The sequence below is a fragment of the Porites lutea genome, chromosome 4 (genome assembly GCF_958299795.1).
Source record: "Porites lutea chromosome 4, jaPorLute2.1, whole genome shotgun sequence".
Classification (NCBI taxonomy): Eukaryota; Metazoa; Cnidaria; class Anthozoa; order Scleractinia; family Poritidae; genus Porites; species Porites lutea.
The window spans coordinates 21,666,922-21,682,575 of record NC_133204.1 but is presented as its reverse complement, the minus strand read 5'-3'; the positions used below and the strand labels follow the sequence as shown (position 1 = coordinate 21,682,575).

The 15,654-nt window shown below is 38.3% G+C and overlaps 1 pseudogene; it reads right to left on the bottom strand.

The window, feature by feature from the left end:
- Positions 1-4,582: 4,582 nt before the first annotated feature.
- On the bottom strand, positions 4,583-5,221 carry LOC140934389 (uncharacterized; annotated as a pseudogene).
- Between the last annotated feature and the right edge of the window lie 10,433 nt (positions 5,222-15,654).

Below are 15,654 nucleotides of genomic sequence, written 5' to 3'. Positions count from 1 at the left end.
GCAAAAAGGTCATTTTGCTTATGGGAAGAATTTGTTTTCCACGCTCAAATCTACTGTGATCAAAGGCGATTGCTTTGTTTTGGGTGTACATATAAGACTGTTTAACTCAATGTGAGATTTTAGGTGTTGTTTCATTCTTGAACTGTTTGCAAAGTATTTTTTCTCTAAAATCGCGCAACTCACAAATCAGTTAACTGGAGAGATCCAGTCAACTGATTTGTGGATAATTTACAGATTTATTGTTTGATTTGAATTATAAATTTATTAACTTGAGCTACGCTTTTAGGCTTGGCTAAATCTATATATTAGTTTGATATGATGTGATTGAGAATTCAAGAAAACTTTATTCAACTTTAAAAATATGCACATAATTTACAGAAATATTTGAAGTAAGAATTAAGCACTATATGACATTAAGAATTATACCAGTCATAAAAAATACAATCACTGTCAATAACGATTTCCCAAATACATTCCTTGAGGCTCAGATGCGATCAATAACTCTTGCAGGCACTCCAGAGTTTTAAATTAAGTCATTACAAAAGCGAATCATCCGTATTAAAAAGAAAAAAGATAAAAAAGAATAAAATCTCGTATTCATGTGATTAAGAATTTAGTTTTCATGAGGTGATGAAGACAACTTTGAACCTGTTATTAATTTTGTTTTGTTTTGTGAATACTTTCAGTGCAGTCAAGGGTAACCCAAGCTCATAAGAGAAAATTGTTGGTTGTAACAGAAATATTATATACGGGTTTTAAAATGGATTATAGCGATCGTTATTTAGGGGTAAAAATAGCAATTAAGATACATGGAAACTTCTCAACTTGTCCCGTTATTTTATTTATGCTGCTTTATCATTAGCAATTTAAGCCGTTTTAATACCCAAAAAATAAGAACCTGTTAATCCAGCCAAAATCAAGAAGGTTCTTATATGTTGGTTATAGTTAAATTATGATTTAGCGCATTTTAATCAGAGAGTTTGACTTTTAGATTATTATATTGTTATCTCTATTTTTTGGGTAATAGAGATAATGTTACATATACATTCTGTACCCAGTTTAGTTAGGCTTATCATGATGCAGGTATGAACAAATACTGAATATTAAATGATCAAACTAAAGTTTGTTTATTTTTTGGCAGTCAACAACTATATCCCCTTCACACTAAAAAAGTAAGAACCTAATGAAGAACATAATTCGCTCGACTTAAAAAAAAAATTAGGTTCTTACACTCGGGTTTTTACTGTATTATCAAATTCGCTGAGGTAGAGTAGATTTATTTACAAATCGCCAACAAGAGCACCCCAACGCATGCTAATCAAGTCCTTTTATCTCGCCGTCGGCTAAAGCGATCGCCAAGAACTTGGCTTTGAGCTAAAGACGCATTTCGAAAGCTTCTCCTTTTTATAATATATAGATTTAACCGGGGCTAAAGGCGATGCTCCCGTTAATGAACATACTTTGTAATAAAAGATATCCAATTATAGTTGAGCCTGCAGTTAGTTGAAAACTGGAAACTGGGTAGACACCTGTGCCTGCGATACGGTCAGGTGATACTGGTCAGTAGATACTTTGTTTCGACAGCTATCAATTAACCACAACATGGATTTGCAATATCAGTTGCAGGGTCCCACACTAGCTAGAAAGTGTAACATTTCACATTGATTTTCCTGTGGTGCTGACGTACGGGCCGGAGGGTGGACAATCAAAATTTCTGGGATTGATAGGTAACCAAATTTTCTTAGCTATGGGGCTCCGCTCGAGCGCGCGGCGTGGAGCGCCGCTATAAATATTTGGTATATTATTAAGACAGTTAGGTTTCTACTGTATTTCGTAACGCAAAGGTTATGTCAAAATGTCTGTTTAATGCAGTCGTAGGATATTTTAAACTTGTGGCGACTGAAGGTAGGATCCTCTGAGAATGATTTCCGACACCATCCTCCATCCTTGAAGAGAGAAATATGACCGCAAGTAAAGTAAGTAGTGACAAATTGATTGCATTGTTATGACAAGTGCGTTAACACTGGCCATAGCAGATCTATTAACATTAGTAATGCAGCTGTGCTGAACGTGTTTGGATGAAATTGTTCACTGCGATACATTCGACGCTATAAAAAAACGTACCAGGCGCGTTCGAGCTTTTTTCCTCTTCCCTACTACTAGCTAGCTGCTTTAAGTGGACGAAAGTTTTTGTAAGTTTCAATTTTTTAAACTAACTTTTGTAAAATAAACTTTTATTGAGCGGAAACAAAAAGTAAGTGAACACTAATACTAGGGTCCCGCTGTTGCCGAAGACCGTCAACGTACAAACATTAATGAATACCTTCTATCTTTCGTTTTCCCAATTAAGGTCCTAGGGAAATTTGACCCTTTGCCTTTTCATTAATTACGCGTACAATACGCGTGTGATTAAGACGAAATTTGAAATAAACAAATCTTAAGATTATTATCCCTTGATCTGCATTGGAAAAACAAAACATTATGCAAGCTAAAGAGGTTTATTAAACTACATAAGCAAACTGGCGCAAGGGAAGGAGTAGGAGAAGAAAAATAGAAAAGTATGTGGATACTTCACTTAAGAATAAACTCAGGTTGATTTTATGATTCTTTCATTGATTTTGCTAGCAAAACTCTCTTACTTTTTAATTTAAACTAACAAATATACTGGTATAAGGAAAAAATTGAAGAGCGGTAGTGCCAACTCACTCCCGTATTTTTACTCTGGGAAGGATGTTTATTATTTTTTGAAGATTAGAATGTCATCGTCTATCGCTTTACGCTTCTCCTCTTTAAGAAATCTTTTTTTTCAGAATAAATACTATTTCTATAGGTAAAATTCCACTGATCACCTGTTGGGTTTTCGCTTTGCAAGAAGTGATCAGAGATTATAGTTTCTTACAGTAAGACCTCAGGGCTTACTCACTGTCCTCGAGCTCTCTGGCCTGGGATGTACTCTTCAGTAATATGCGGTTACCAGGGTATAAATCTGGCTGTTGCATGGGAACTGCTCAGTCATTGCCCGAAATGGCAACCAAGACTGCTGCTATCTTAAACTTTATTCCAAAGGAGTTTTCATGAGATATAGGCTTTCAATCAACCCATGGGAGGCTACATGCGCAAAAGTAATGGCTCGTGGTTTGTTTGATCTGAGACGTAAATATTTGAGTTTTTCAATTCTCATTTTTCCTAAGATCATGTAATTGAACACTTAGAAGGTTTGGCAGGAAAGATTTCGACTTTGTGTACAGATGAAATCAGGGCTCCGTTGGTGAAAGAACCCTTGAAAAACCGGACTCGCAGGTGTTGTCTTTATTTTTATTTCAATTCAAATTTCATTTCTGTACTGAACCCTCTCTGTTTGTTTCAGGAAATCTAGTTTGTCTTATTGACAAACGAAGGCATTATGGTTCTTTATACATTGTTTGTATTACATATTGTAGATAAAACTTATTGTCTAGTATTGACCAAGCATTAATAATTTTTTTTCTAAAACCGATTAAAACAGAAAATACAAAGTAAATAGATGTTGAGTTTCTTTTAACATGATGAAATCACGGCTGAAATCTTAGTTCCGATTTTCTCAAGAAAACAACTATGAATGCCAAGATAATTCGACCGCAACTAAAGCTTTCAGTACTCTTGTTTTGTCTTCCGCTTGAACATCACCAGGTGTTAAAAGAAGAAATAACAATAATAATAATAACAATAATAATAATAATAATAATAATAATAATAATAATAATAATAATAATAATAATAATAACTCAATAATAATTGCAATGTCTTGCAAACGCCTGTTATAAAGCGTAGGCAGCTTGGCGCGAGTAAGGAGTGCCCCGTACGTTTCAGTTTGAGATTTATATACTGTGCGCAGCGTACGCTCTTGGATGCACTCGATATTTCTGCGATCAGATGATCTGCAGAATTTCGGTACTAAATGACATTAAGTTAAGTATGGCAAGATGGACGTCTTGTATAACATTAACTTCACGTTACAGGGTATTAAGTTTCGCAGACGTACCAGTATTCCTACTTTTTGACTAGCTCTCGTACATAACCCGGTGATATTATACACTTAATATCAGTTCCCGAGGGAAACAGTTAGGTTTTGTTTTCCCGAAAGTTCTGATATTTCCCGAGACGAAGTCGAGGGAAACATTCAGGACTCGAGGGAAAACAAAACTAACTGTTTCCCGAGGGAACTGACATTAAGTGTTTTGTTATATTCCTAGACTTTTACTTCAACAGTGACAAAGAAGTAAAGAACGAATGAAAACAATGTCAGTACTTCAAAGGGCACATTTAATTCAAATCTGTAAATGAATTACTTAGCACAAAGTATATGAACAAGTAGTTTCTGGACTTAAAAGCTCAATATTGAGATAAGCTTAAAGAGAATCACTTGGAATTACCTTGATAAAAGTTTATAGTAACAGCTGCTCCTGAAAATGCGCTTGCGTTAGAGTTAACCGTTTCCTGGCTTTGCGATGCGAAATTTTACATCGTGATGGGTGATCTTGGCACTGTGTTTCCGACTAGAGGACAATCTGCCTCTGCAGTTTGCTCTTATCTCTCTAAACGTTCAAATCACGCAGGCGCTGAGTGAATGGGAAATTTCCTTTTGTTTAACCTCAGAAAGGCGCCTTGAATAAGAGCGAATGCTGCTCTCAGACTTGTGGCCAGAAACACGCTTTATATGGCGGGCCTCAAAATTACACTCGTCTAATAACGATACGGCAGTTGCCCTAATGATTGGTGTACTGATAAGACAATTGTATTTCCTTTGAAATGGAACTCATTAACGTAGCTAGCGTATTTTTCCGAGAGGAGCATTACAATACCAAACTTCATCACTTTCGCTAAAACTTTCACGCGCCTTCGGCCTTTGCCACAAACACGACAAATTAGGATTAACCTTTGATAAATACAGTTCAAAAGTTTTTACTGGACAGTACGGACTATTCGGTCTTTCATACATACGGCCTTCACCTGGAGAATAATCTGGTTGATCCTTTCCCCTGTGATTTTTGTCCAGTTCATCAAGTGCTTGATATACGTACTTCTTACTAGTTGCATCAGCCTGCACGGCAAACGTCTGTTTTGTAAGAAGACGGAGATTTTCTCTCCCGCGGCGAATTAGATGGAACATGAGATTGAACCAAACCATTTGCTGGAGGGATTTTAGCAACTTTTTTATTTGTAGCATGTCCCCTTGGGCCATGGTAACTATCCTGCCTAAACAAAGTATTTGAGCAGCTGCTAGGCAACCAAACTACAAGTAAGTTTGACTGCCATCTCGGAGACTGTCTTACTGCCTATCGTAGACATCACAGTTGTGAAACAACACTCGATGTCCTTGTAAAGGGCTGCAAACGTGCCAAGAACCAGTCGATATCCCTCAACAGACATGTCGAAAGCGTTTGGTTGTATGCATTCACTACTATGGTTTCCGAGACAAGGCGGTCGACATGCTTCGGAGTTACTTTTACGATCGCCAATTTCGTCTACGAATCGGGACGGTAAGAAGCTCTTGGAGGCCAGTAAATTGTGGCTGGCCTCAGGGGTCAGTCTGAGGACCGCTTCTCTAGAACATCTTCCAGAACGATTTCGTGTACATTGTGTACACGGGTTTACTATGTATGCAGATGACCATAAAATTTTCGAGATAGGCAAAGAAATGTGCACTGTAGTGTCCCAACTACAGCAGAGCGCAACCCTAGCAACCAACTCTGGTATGATTCGAATCTCCTTCAGGGCAACCTTCAGAAGTATCAGATGATGACTATACGAAGAACACACGCAAGTAATGAGCCCAAACGAGTATAACTGTTAAGGCCGAGATTATAACTGAATCTGAAAATCTACAACTCCTTGGCGTAACTATCGACAAAAGACTCAAGTTTAACGAACACATCAATAGCGTATGCATGAAGGCTATTCAGAGGATCAGCGTGCTGATGCTGTTAAGAAATCTGATACCTACCATGGCACAACTCTATACATCAGCAATTCTTCCCCACCTCACTTACTGCCGTTTAGTAAGGCACTTTTGCAAGGCCTCAGACAATCGCGGATTAGAGAGGCTACAAGAACGGGGCTTGCGGGCTATCTTCAGGGACACACATCTTAATTACCAACAGCTTTTAGATAAGCAAATTTACCCACTCTGTGCAACAGACGGCTCCAAGATATATGTATTCTAATGTACAAAGCGAAACATAACTTATGTCCCAGACCAATTTTCAATCTATTTCAGCCTAGTAACTATACTTATCAGGTGTGACAAACTGACTCAGTTGCCCTATCCAGAGGTAATTCTACTACTTATGACAAACATTCGATAAGATACCTTGGTCCCAAACTGTGGCGTAACTTATCCAGAAAGGAGAGACTTGCAATCTTAATACTTTTAAATCGCAAAAATAAGCGTGACTTATCAAGCCTCTTAAAAGATGGTTCACTGTACAGGCTGCTATCTATGCAATTCCTAAATTTCCTGTTTGTAAAATTACTGTTTTCACTGTAAAGACATTTGTCTTCGATCTTTTGTCATTGTTAATGTATTTTATATATATATATATATATATATATATATTTAATCTTTTATACATATACATAAGTTTTTGATTCTTAGCTAGCTCTATATAGATTTGGTCAGTTTCATACATTTTTATGCTTAGTTAGGTGTCCCCTGTTAGCTGAGGGTTTCCCCTCTGCTAGATATTTTATTGACAAGTTAATTCATTCATTCATTCATTCAATCAGCCCGTGAGAAGTTACATGTGCCGTAGTGGCTCGTGTTTTGTTTGATCCGAGACGACCGTTAACATTTATAAGTTTTTCATTTCTCTATAGAATTAGACTTTTAGTTGAGATCATGTAATTGAACACTTTGAAGACTCGGTACAAAAATTTCTACATCTACACCTTCATCTACAACTTTAATCTATAACAGTTTCCCATCACATAGATTCACTATCTACAGACGATATCTCTGTTTGTATAAGAACCCGCCCCTGGAAAAACCGGGTTCGCAGGTGTTGTCTATTTTAATTCAAATTTGATTTTTGTGCTAAATCCTCTGTTTGTTACGGGAAATCTAGTTTTTAACTTATTGACAAAAGGGGGCTTTATTGTATTTCTACATTGTTTTTATTACATATCTGTTTTAGTTGTAAATAAAATTTATTGTCTAAGCGTTCAAAAACTCAATAATAATTTCTAAGACCCGAACATACAAGGTAAATTAATGCTGACTTCTTTTAATCTGATAAAATACGACTGAAATGCTAGTCACATTTTCTCCAGAAAACAATAATGAACCCAAGGATAATTCGACCGCACTAAAGCTTTCAGCGCTCTTGTTTTATCAAGCGTAAACACCTTCAGAAGAGTCTTGTGTTTTGAAAATCATCAGATATTAAAATTGTCTTGCTCGTTTATCAAACTACAAAATCATCATGTCATTAAGTCAAGTGAGAAAGAAGATTGTTTTCCCGACCACTTAGAGGAAACGTCTTTGCAAATAGTCGATATTCTTGTTTTTGTTTCTGTGCAACATGCGTGAAGCATACTGGTGCAATGAATTATTTCAAAAAGAAAATAATCATCTATTGAACATTATACAGAAGTTGTAAAGAGTCAGCCGTCTACGCCCAACGAACTGAAACTGCTTTTTTTTGTCTGTTCCCACGGACGGTGTATAAAGCCTGTCTTCTAAATTAAATAGTTAGTATTCTTTGACATTAAAGCACGGCGGGATTGGATAATAATCCTGTTTTCATTATGAATACAAATATACCATTGTCTATGGTTTATTTATTACCGAACTTTAAACATCCGTATTGACTGAGTCGAAGCACACAGTCTTCCATAGACGGTGTAGAAAGTGCGTCTTCAAAATCAAACAGTTAGTATTCTTTGACATTAAAGCATGGCGGGATTGGATAATAATCCAGTTTTCATTATGAATACAAATATACCTTTGTCTATGGTTTATTTATCACCGAACTTTAAGGTTCCGTATTGACTGAGATCCGGGCAGACAGCGTTCGCATCTTTTTATACGTCTCATGCAACGCCCGCACGATGAAGAACATATCAACCACCATCTTCCCAACTAATTCATCTACGCTCACGCCGCAGCTTCCCTCTAAAGTTGAAGGAATAGCCTGGTGCATTGCTTTTACGTTGGAAGCTCTCTTAATTGTTCTAGGAAACTTTCTCACTCTTGTTCTCTTCGCCGTTAACAAGAGGCTTCGCAAAAGAAGTTTGTTTTTGGTCATTAATATGGCTTTTGCCGATTTGCTATCCGGAGCTGTATCTCTGCCCATTCTCATTTACACCATTGGAGCTGGTTTCATGCTTTGGAAAGCTCGATTCGACAAGACGTTTTATGCTTATCAAGTTTTTGGTCAAACCGTTGTCTTACAGGCGTCACTAATTTCTGCGGCATTAATAACTTGTGAAAGATTTCACGCTGTCTATTGGCCTCTGAAGCACCGAATTTTGTCAAGGAGGGTGTACCACACAGTAATATTTATGGTTTGGATACTAGCCATCCTTTTTTCCATTCCTCAGCTCTTAATTTCCAACCAACTGACTTTTTACACGTTTGTTTCGATCTTGTTGAGTCTGTTATTTACAGTATGTACCTGTAACATCGCTATTTGGAGAAGATTTCGACGAAGAATTGCATCCCAACAACAAAACCGAGAAGCACAAAATCGACATCTGACAAAGACCTTGCTTTTAATATCGACTGTCGAGATCTTTTCTTGGCTTCCTTTGACTATAAGTAATCTTCTAGTTACTGCTTTTGAGGTCCCCGTCCCTTTAGCAGTTTTGTTCACCAGTGTTGCGGTAAATTATTCAAACTTTGTCCTAAATCCAACTATTTATGCTTTAAGGTTTCGGGAGTTTAAACAAGCACTAAGCTTTTGTTGCCATAGGACTCATGTTGCAACGACGAAAGTAGAAAGCAGTGGTCGAAATAACAACACTGGCTTTAATACATCCAGTATTTCTGAAATAGAAACACTGGGTTTGTGTTGTTGTAGACGTCGGAAATCGATGAACACTAGACAAGGTGGTCGAAGAAATTACAGAGCACACAGTTTGAGGCCAACGACATTGTCAACTAACTCTAGTGACCTACAGCTAGCGTTTGAACAGGAGGTTATGGACACAAGATTATAGTTATATATGATATGACGGAAAATCCAGTTTTCATGAGGTGATGAATACCAAACCAATTATTAATTTTGTTAGAGGTATATCCCAAGCTCATGAGTGAGAATCCATGTTGTGAAACAGAAATATTTACAATATCACTATTTTGAGGGTTTGAATGGGAATTTTGTCAATTGTTATTTAGGGTCAAAAAATGCCAGAACAGATAGCGCAGAACTTTTTACTTGTCTCCTTGTTTAATTTGTGACCTTTTTTCTAGCATTTGTAGCCGTTTCAGGGCGATTCTAGCGAGTTCTGCGGTTGTTCCCTCATAAAAGGGATCTTACGAAACTATGACGGTGACGGCAACGGGAACGTCCAAAAACATCCCTCAGTCCTGAGCTTGGGGTAGCTGTAAATGGGGCGGGGAAATACCTTTTAAAAGATATTCACTTATGAATTTGTATTTCCGCAGTTGAATCATCTTCATATTTCATTCCTTTCACGGATTAAGGTGACTGTATGGGTCTTCATAGCTCAAATGGTAGAGCACTGCGACGCTAATTCAGAGGCAATGGGTTCAAATTCCGTTAAAGTTCCAATTTTTTTTCCGGTCTATTTGCCAATGGCTTAAATTTCAATTACCACTGCGACGATAATATCTTCTTTTAAAAAGATGGCTCGATTGTCGGAGAAACCGTCCGGACGACTATGTATTTCTTAGTAAATTTTGGAGTTTTTAAATAGCTGTATCTCGTTGAATATAAGCTAATATAAGCCCGGTAAGCACCAAACTTTGGAATGTTGCTAGCCTCAATGTGCACTTTCTGACTATATGGATCTCGTGTTGTTTATCCCAAAATAAATGGACTCGTACCTAGCCGCTCTCGGTTAGAAACTAGGCAATAACTCCCGCTTCCGACGTATTCCTCTCCAGCTTCCCGTGCCCCTTTGCCTCCTATTCTTTCTGGCTCCTACTCTCCCCCCACTTGTAATAGCCATCAGGGGATTCTGATGATATTAAGAAAGGCAAAACTATATTTCCGAACCTGCCCTCGAGCTTAAGAATATTGAAACTTTTGACCGTATAACGTCTGCTACAAGTAGTGGAAATGCACAATAAATTAATGTTAAATTCATGGCCATTCTCACCATTATCGCAAGTTCATATTGCACAGGACCATAAAAAGTATATCGATCGAGGGTGAGGGCTCAGGTTACCGAACTGAAAGCAGGGGTCAGGCTATAAATGGCACTTACAACAAGACTTAGACCTAAAAAATTCAGAAATGAGGGGTAAATTAAAAAGATTTTTAAATACCCGTCAATACCCAGGTCAGTAGTATAGGAGGGATGTTTTATTCTGTTTTTTTTGTGGATTTGATTAACTTTTTCAGTGGCATAAATTAATGCCGATGACGTCATGTGTTCCATTAAGATAGGATGATGTCATAGCTTATTCTTTAGCTGGCAAGGAGCAAGTGACGTCACAATACCAAGGAGGTGAAGTCATCAAAAAAATGTTGAGATAATATTCTATAAATAGAAAAGTGATTTTTTATATAATCAGCTATTTGCTATAGTCCTCTGATTAGATATTGTATAAACTGTTACGTGTTTAAAATAAAAGCGGGCAAATTTTGAACGTGTTATCTTTGCAGATTATACTAAATGAAAAATCTTCAATCATTTAATTATTTTCGCTAAAAATCGATTATAAACAAAACCAAGGCACAGAGGTCAACTGAAAAATCTTTACTTCAAAAGAAGGAAAAACGAGGTTAGGCGAATACGAAATGGTACTAAGTTTTTCGGGCAAAACAGGAAAACGAAGTCGAGGCACATCGAAGCGACAAACTGCCTATCAAGCAAAAATGTCAATCTTTGTTTACTTGACTCTGTAGAAAGTATTGCACAGGGTGTAAAACCCTAACTCTTTTGGTTCTTAAATAAACCCCATTCTTCTTCCTAATGAGTGGAACGTGTTTAGCGCTAAAAATCGGATACATAAACAAAACACATACACACATACACAAAGTGGAGCTGAGAACTCTCTATTTCAATTTTGACTCACCATTACAAAAGCGTTTTCTCCGTTCTGTCTTGAGGAAACGACCAACTATTGAAGTCTCAGCGCTTGATGAGCTTATGGTCTTGTCAATTCACACGCTGTTAGTCAGTCAATTATGCGAGTTCCAAGCCCAAAATTTGAAAAGAAATTAGTAGTTCATCTCTACAGCTAGACCCAGGGGAGCACCTTGACGGATTATTATTTAAACAATTTTAAATAACTTAACCAAGGATCAATTAAAACATGCGACTAATAATTGCTAGCAATAAAATCACAAGAGAGATACCGTTTTAAAAACTTTATTAAGCACCAATAACAAAAAGAGTCAAATACATAGCGATTTGAAAAGAAAAGGAATGAAAATTAATCTTTTGACTGACTATTACGAATCCGTTTTTTCCCGGTTCTATTTCGAGGAATAATAAATAATCCTTCCCTGTCTACACAATTTTTGTATGGCCTCTAAGCCAAGAGTTCGACTTTCTTCTTTTCTTGTGCTTTGTCTTGTTCTTTGTAGTCGGTCTTTTAGCTTTTGCTTTAAAAGAGGCTTCATTTCTCCGTGATCTTGACAGTTCGTACACCGTTTCTTGTGTCTGTACTGGATTGCGATAGTGATTTTTTCCGGAATTATTCGCTTCACTTTCGTACTCGACGACTTTAACTTTAGGTTGCAGTTTCTCCTCTTGTAAATACTGTCTTCGCTGTATGTGGTCTAACGGATGAACATGCGCGAGATGGTTAGCTAATTGGACAAGGTACTTCGCCCTACACGATGAAATCGGACAGTTTCTGCAAACTCTCTTGTAAACCATGTTGACAGTTCGACGACTGAACACAAATGACATCTTTTTCGCAAATAGTCAGGTTATATAGAGTGTCAGAAAGGCCAAACACAGGCCGGAAAGACCAAAACCAGGCCAAAAGGGACAAAAGGAGACAAAAGGACCATTTCTAGTCATGTGTCTTTATTTTTCTCAGACATACGCGTGGGTGTCGCGCGTCGCTAGTCGTGCAACTGCTCTCAACATTGGATTCATCATCTTTATTCAGTGTAATCACAAATAACAGTGCCTAATTAAAAAAGTTTTGATCTTGAAGTAGTAATTAGTATTTCAAATTTCAGATTTTTTTATTTATTGTATCAGTTTACTATTATTGATATTATGATCAAGTCAGCAATAAAACTCTCTTAAAGTTTGGTTTTTACAGTTTTTATTGAAACACAACAATACAAAAATCCGGGAAAAATAATTCTATAACATTCATAGTTGGACTAGTCTTCATTTTGTGGAATGGGCTGCTTTTGATACGTACAGTCGATTGAGTAAGAATTTTTGCTTATCGATCGCTAGTTCTGTCGATTCCAACCAATCGAATCCTTCTGAATCTTTTAGCTCTTTTTGGGCTTCATACACTTTTTTGAAGGTGGGATCTTTTTTCGTTGCACGCATCCACTGTAGATTCTCTAAGAGTATTTTTCTTAGCTCTTTTCCGTAAACAGGAAGAAGAGCGTTCTCGGCTTTCACGCGGGCCACTTTTTCTGAATCTCCGTTCCCTTCGTTAGTCATTGATCAATACGTTGAGCTGGGTGTCATGGCGTCTCTCGGCTTCATCAAGAATGCGTAACCAAGGCGATAAGTTTTCTGTTTCTTCTTGGAAAGACTCCGTTCCTTGGCTAGAGACTTTGCTTTCTTGGGAGAAATCACTTTCTTCGCTGTCTTCATATTTTCCAGCTTCTTGTTGAAGGAATAAGGTATAGCCTGTGCTCGTCATTTTTGGTTTGAACCGCACGCGTTCTGACAGGAAACTAAACTTCAGAAAACAACGCCTCTCTTTTATAGAAACTCAGTTGGTGAAGGCGGGGTTTGGGTAAAGTTTCTCCTTCGTAAATAATAATCGATCTTACATCGACCCCACATCGACCCACACTTGCCAATCGGGTCAAGTTTCGTAATATTTTCTCTTCAGTCTACGTATCTCTGGGAAATAAGTTTCTAGACGGCCCCATCACACCAATACAACTGAGACAACTGTACCCTTCTACGGTATCTCCTGGTGACAGAGCATTATATAACGAAGGCCATCGTTGTCCAGGCGAAGGGCTAAACATTGATCTTTTAATTGGTCACACTCCTTTTCCTTCTGACGCAGTTGACGTTGTGTTTTTCCAGTACTGGAGATCCGGGATGAAATGGTTTTGGCATCTCTCAAACAGCTTGATATAAACAAAGCAACTGGATCCGATGGAATTCCCGTGCGGCTGCTGAAGGAAACCGCTGACCAGATCTCACCGTCCCTGGCCAGGTCATTCAACAAATCCTTGCGGCTCGGCATTTTTCCGGGAGACTGGAGACTCGCGAATATTGTACCCATTTTCAGGAAAGGAAAGAGAGACTTTGTGGAGAATTACTTCCCTATTTCCCTTTTCCCTGTCATCTCCAATGTTCTCGAGCGCTGCGTTCTGGCGGGGCTACGAGATCATATATCCCACCTCATCAGTCGCGAACAATATGATGGCTTTTTAGCTGGTAGATCTTGTGTGACTCAGCTCACCAGAGTCTTACATTATATTGGCGGTCAACTCGACGCCGGTAAACAAATAGACATTATATATCTTGACATGAGTAAGGCATTCTACAAAGTAGATCACACCAAGTTACTTGGAAGGTTGCACCAATACAGCATTACTGGCAAACTTCACGACTGGTTCCGTTCATACTTACAGGGACGCAAGCAACAGGTTACAGTTCTAAAAGCAACTTCCCGAGAATTGCCGGTTACATCCGGGGCACCACAAGCATCCTTACTAGGGCCGATAATGTTTCTGTTGTTTGTGGATGATCTACCAAACACTGTTAAGACATCGAGAGTTGCCTGTTATACCGATGATACCGAGATTTTCAAGAGCATCGATTCCATCACAGACTGTAATGCCTTGCAATCAGGTCTTAACGATCTTGTCTGTTGGTCCGAAGTATCTGGGCTCATATTTAATCAGTCCAAGTGTAAATACCAGTGTATCACCCGCAAAAAATCACCTGTACAGCCTACCAATAATATCAACGAAACACCTTTGGAATATTGCGATGCAGAGAAAGACCTTGGTGTGTGGGTGTCAAGCAAACTTACCTCGGACAAACAAGTGCCTGAACAGTGTGCGAAAGCCAATAAACTCCTTGGCTTTGTGCGCCGAGCTTCTAGGTACATGCAAAGCCCCCAAACGCGTCGTATACTTCATCTTTCTATCGTCCGGTTCCATCTCCGCTATGCAACCCAAGTATGGTCGCCACAGTCCATTGGCTTACTAAAACGAGTTGAAAATGTGAAGCGCCGTGCAACAAAACTAATTTTGAAGCTTCCCTTCCGTTGCGATGTAACCTATGAGACCCGCCTCCGACTAACAAATCTGTTACCTATCTCATACTGGCATGAATGTTTGGATATAGTCTTTTTCTATAAAGCTGTTAATAACTTAGTTTTCATAGATAGTGAAGCTCTGCCTGCGACTGTACAATCAACGAGATCTAACGGGTCATCGAGCAGCAATGCTATTACTTATATCCCTAAGCGAAGTAGAACTGTTACTTATCAACGCTCATTTTTCATACGCGCGTGCCGCACATGGAATGTTCTGCCCCGCTGAGTTACGCACAAGTCACATCTCTCTAGCATACTTCAATATTACATATTTAAGCATACTTCAATATTACAATACGGCGCTGGACCTGTACGACGTTGACGACATCATAACCTGGAGAACAATCTGTCCCAGGTGCAACATAGCGAGGACTCTCCTGTGCCCGCGGACGTGTTGCTTCTAGCAACTTGAACTTCTCTTTTGATTCCTTTTGATTTTCTTGTTTATATATCAGTAGCTCTAGTTATTCTTTTTTTTTCAACGATTGCTTTGTTTTCTTTTTTAATTAACGAGGGATCCGCTGTAATTGGTTAGGCTGTAGTGGTCGCCCTGCCTAAAAATTTTTATGTATTCATGTATCGCGTAAAACTCGAGAGGCTGCCATCAGTGAACCGTTTTTTGACCGTCTTTTTTTCTAATCTGGATGGGGTTGCTGTTGTTCAAGACTTTTATAGTATTCTTCAAAGCTTTCCTCTTGTTCTTTGCATTCCTCTTATCAGTTGGTTTTTGCTACTTGATCATAACATCAATGATAGTAAACTGATACAAGAAATAAAAAAATCTGAAATTTGAAATACCAATTACTACTTCACGATCAAAACTTTTTTAATTAGGCCCTGTTATTTGTGATTACACTGAATAAAGATGATGAATCCAATGTTGAGAGTAGTTGCGTGACTAGCAAAGCGCGACACCCACGCGTGTGTCTGAGAAAAATAGAGACACATGACTAGAAATGGTCCTTTTGTCTCCTTTTGTCCCTTTTGGCCTGGTT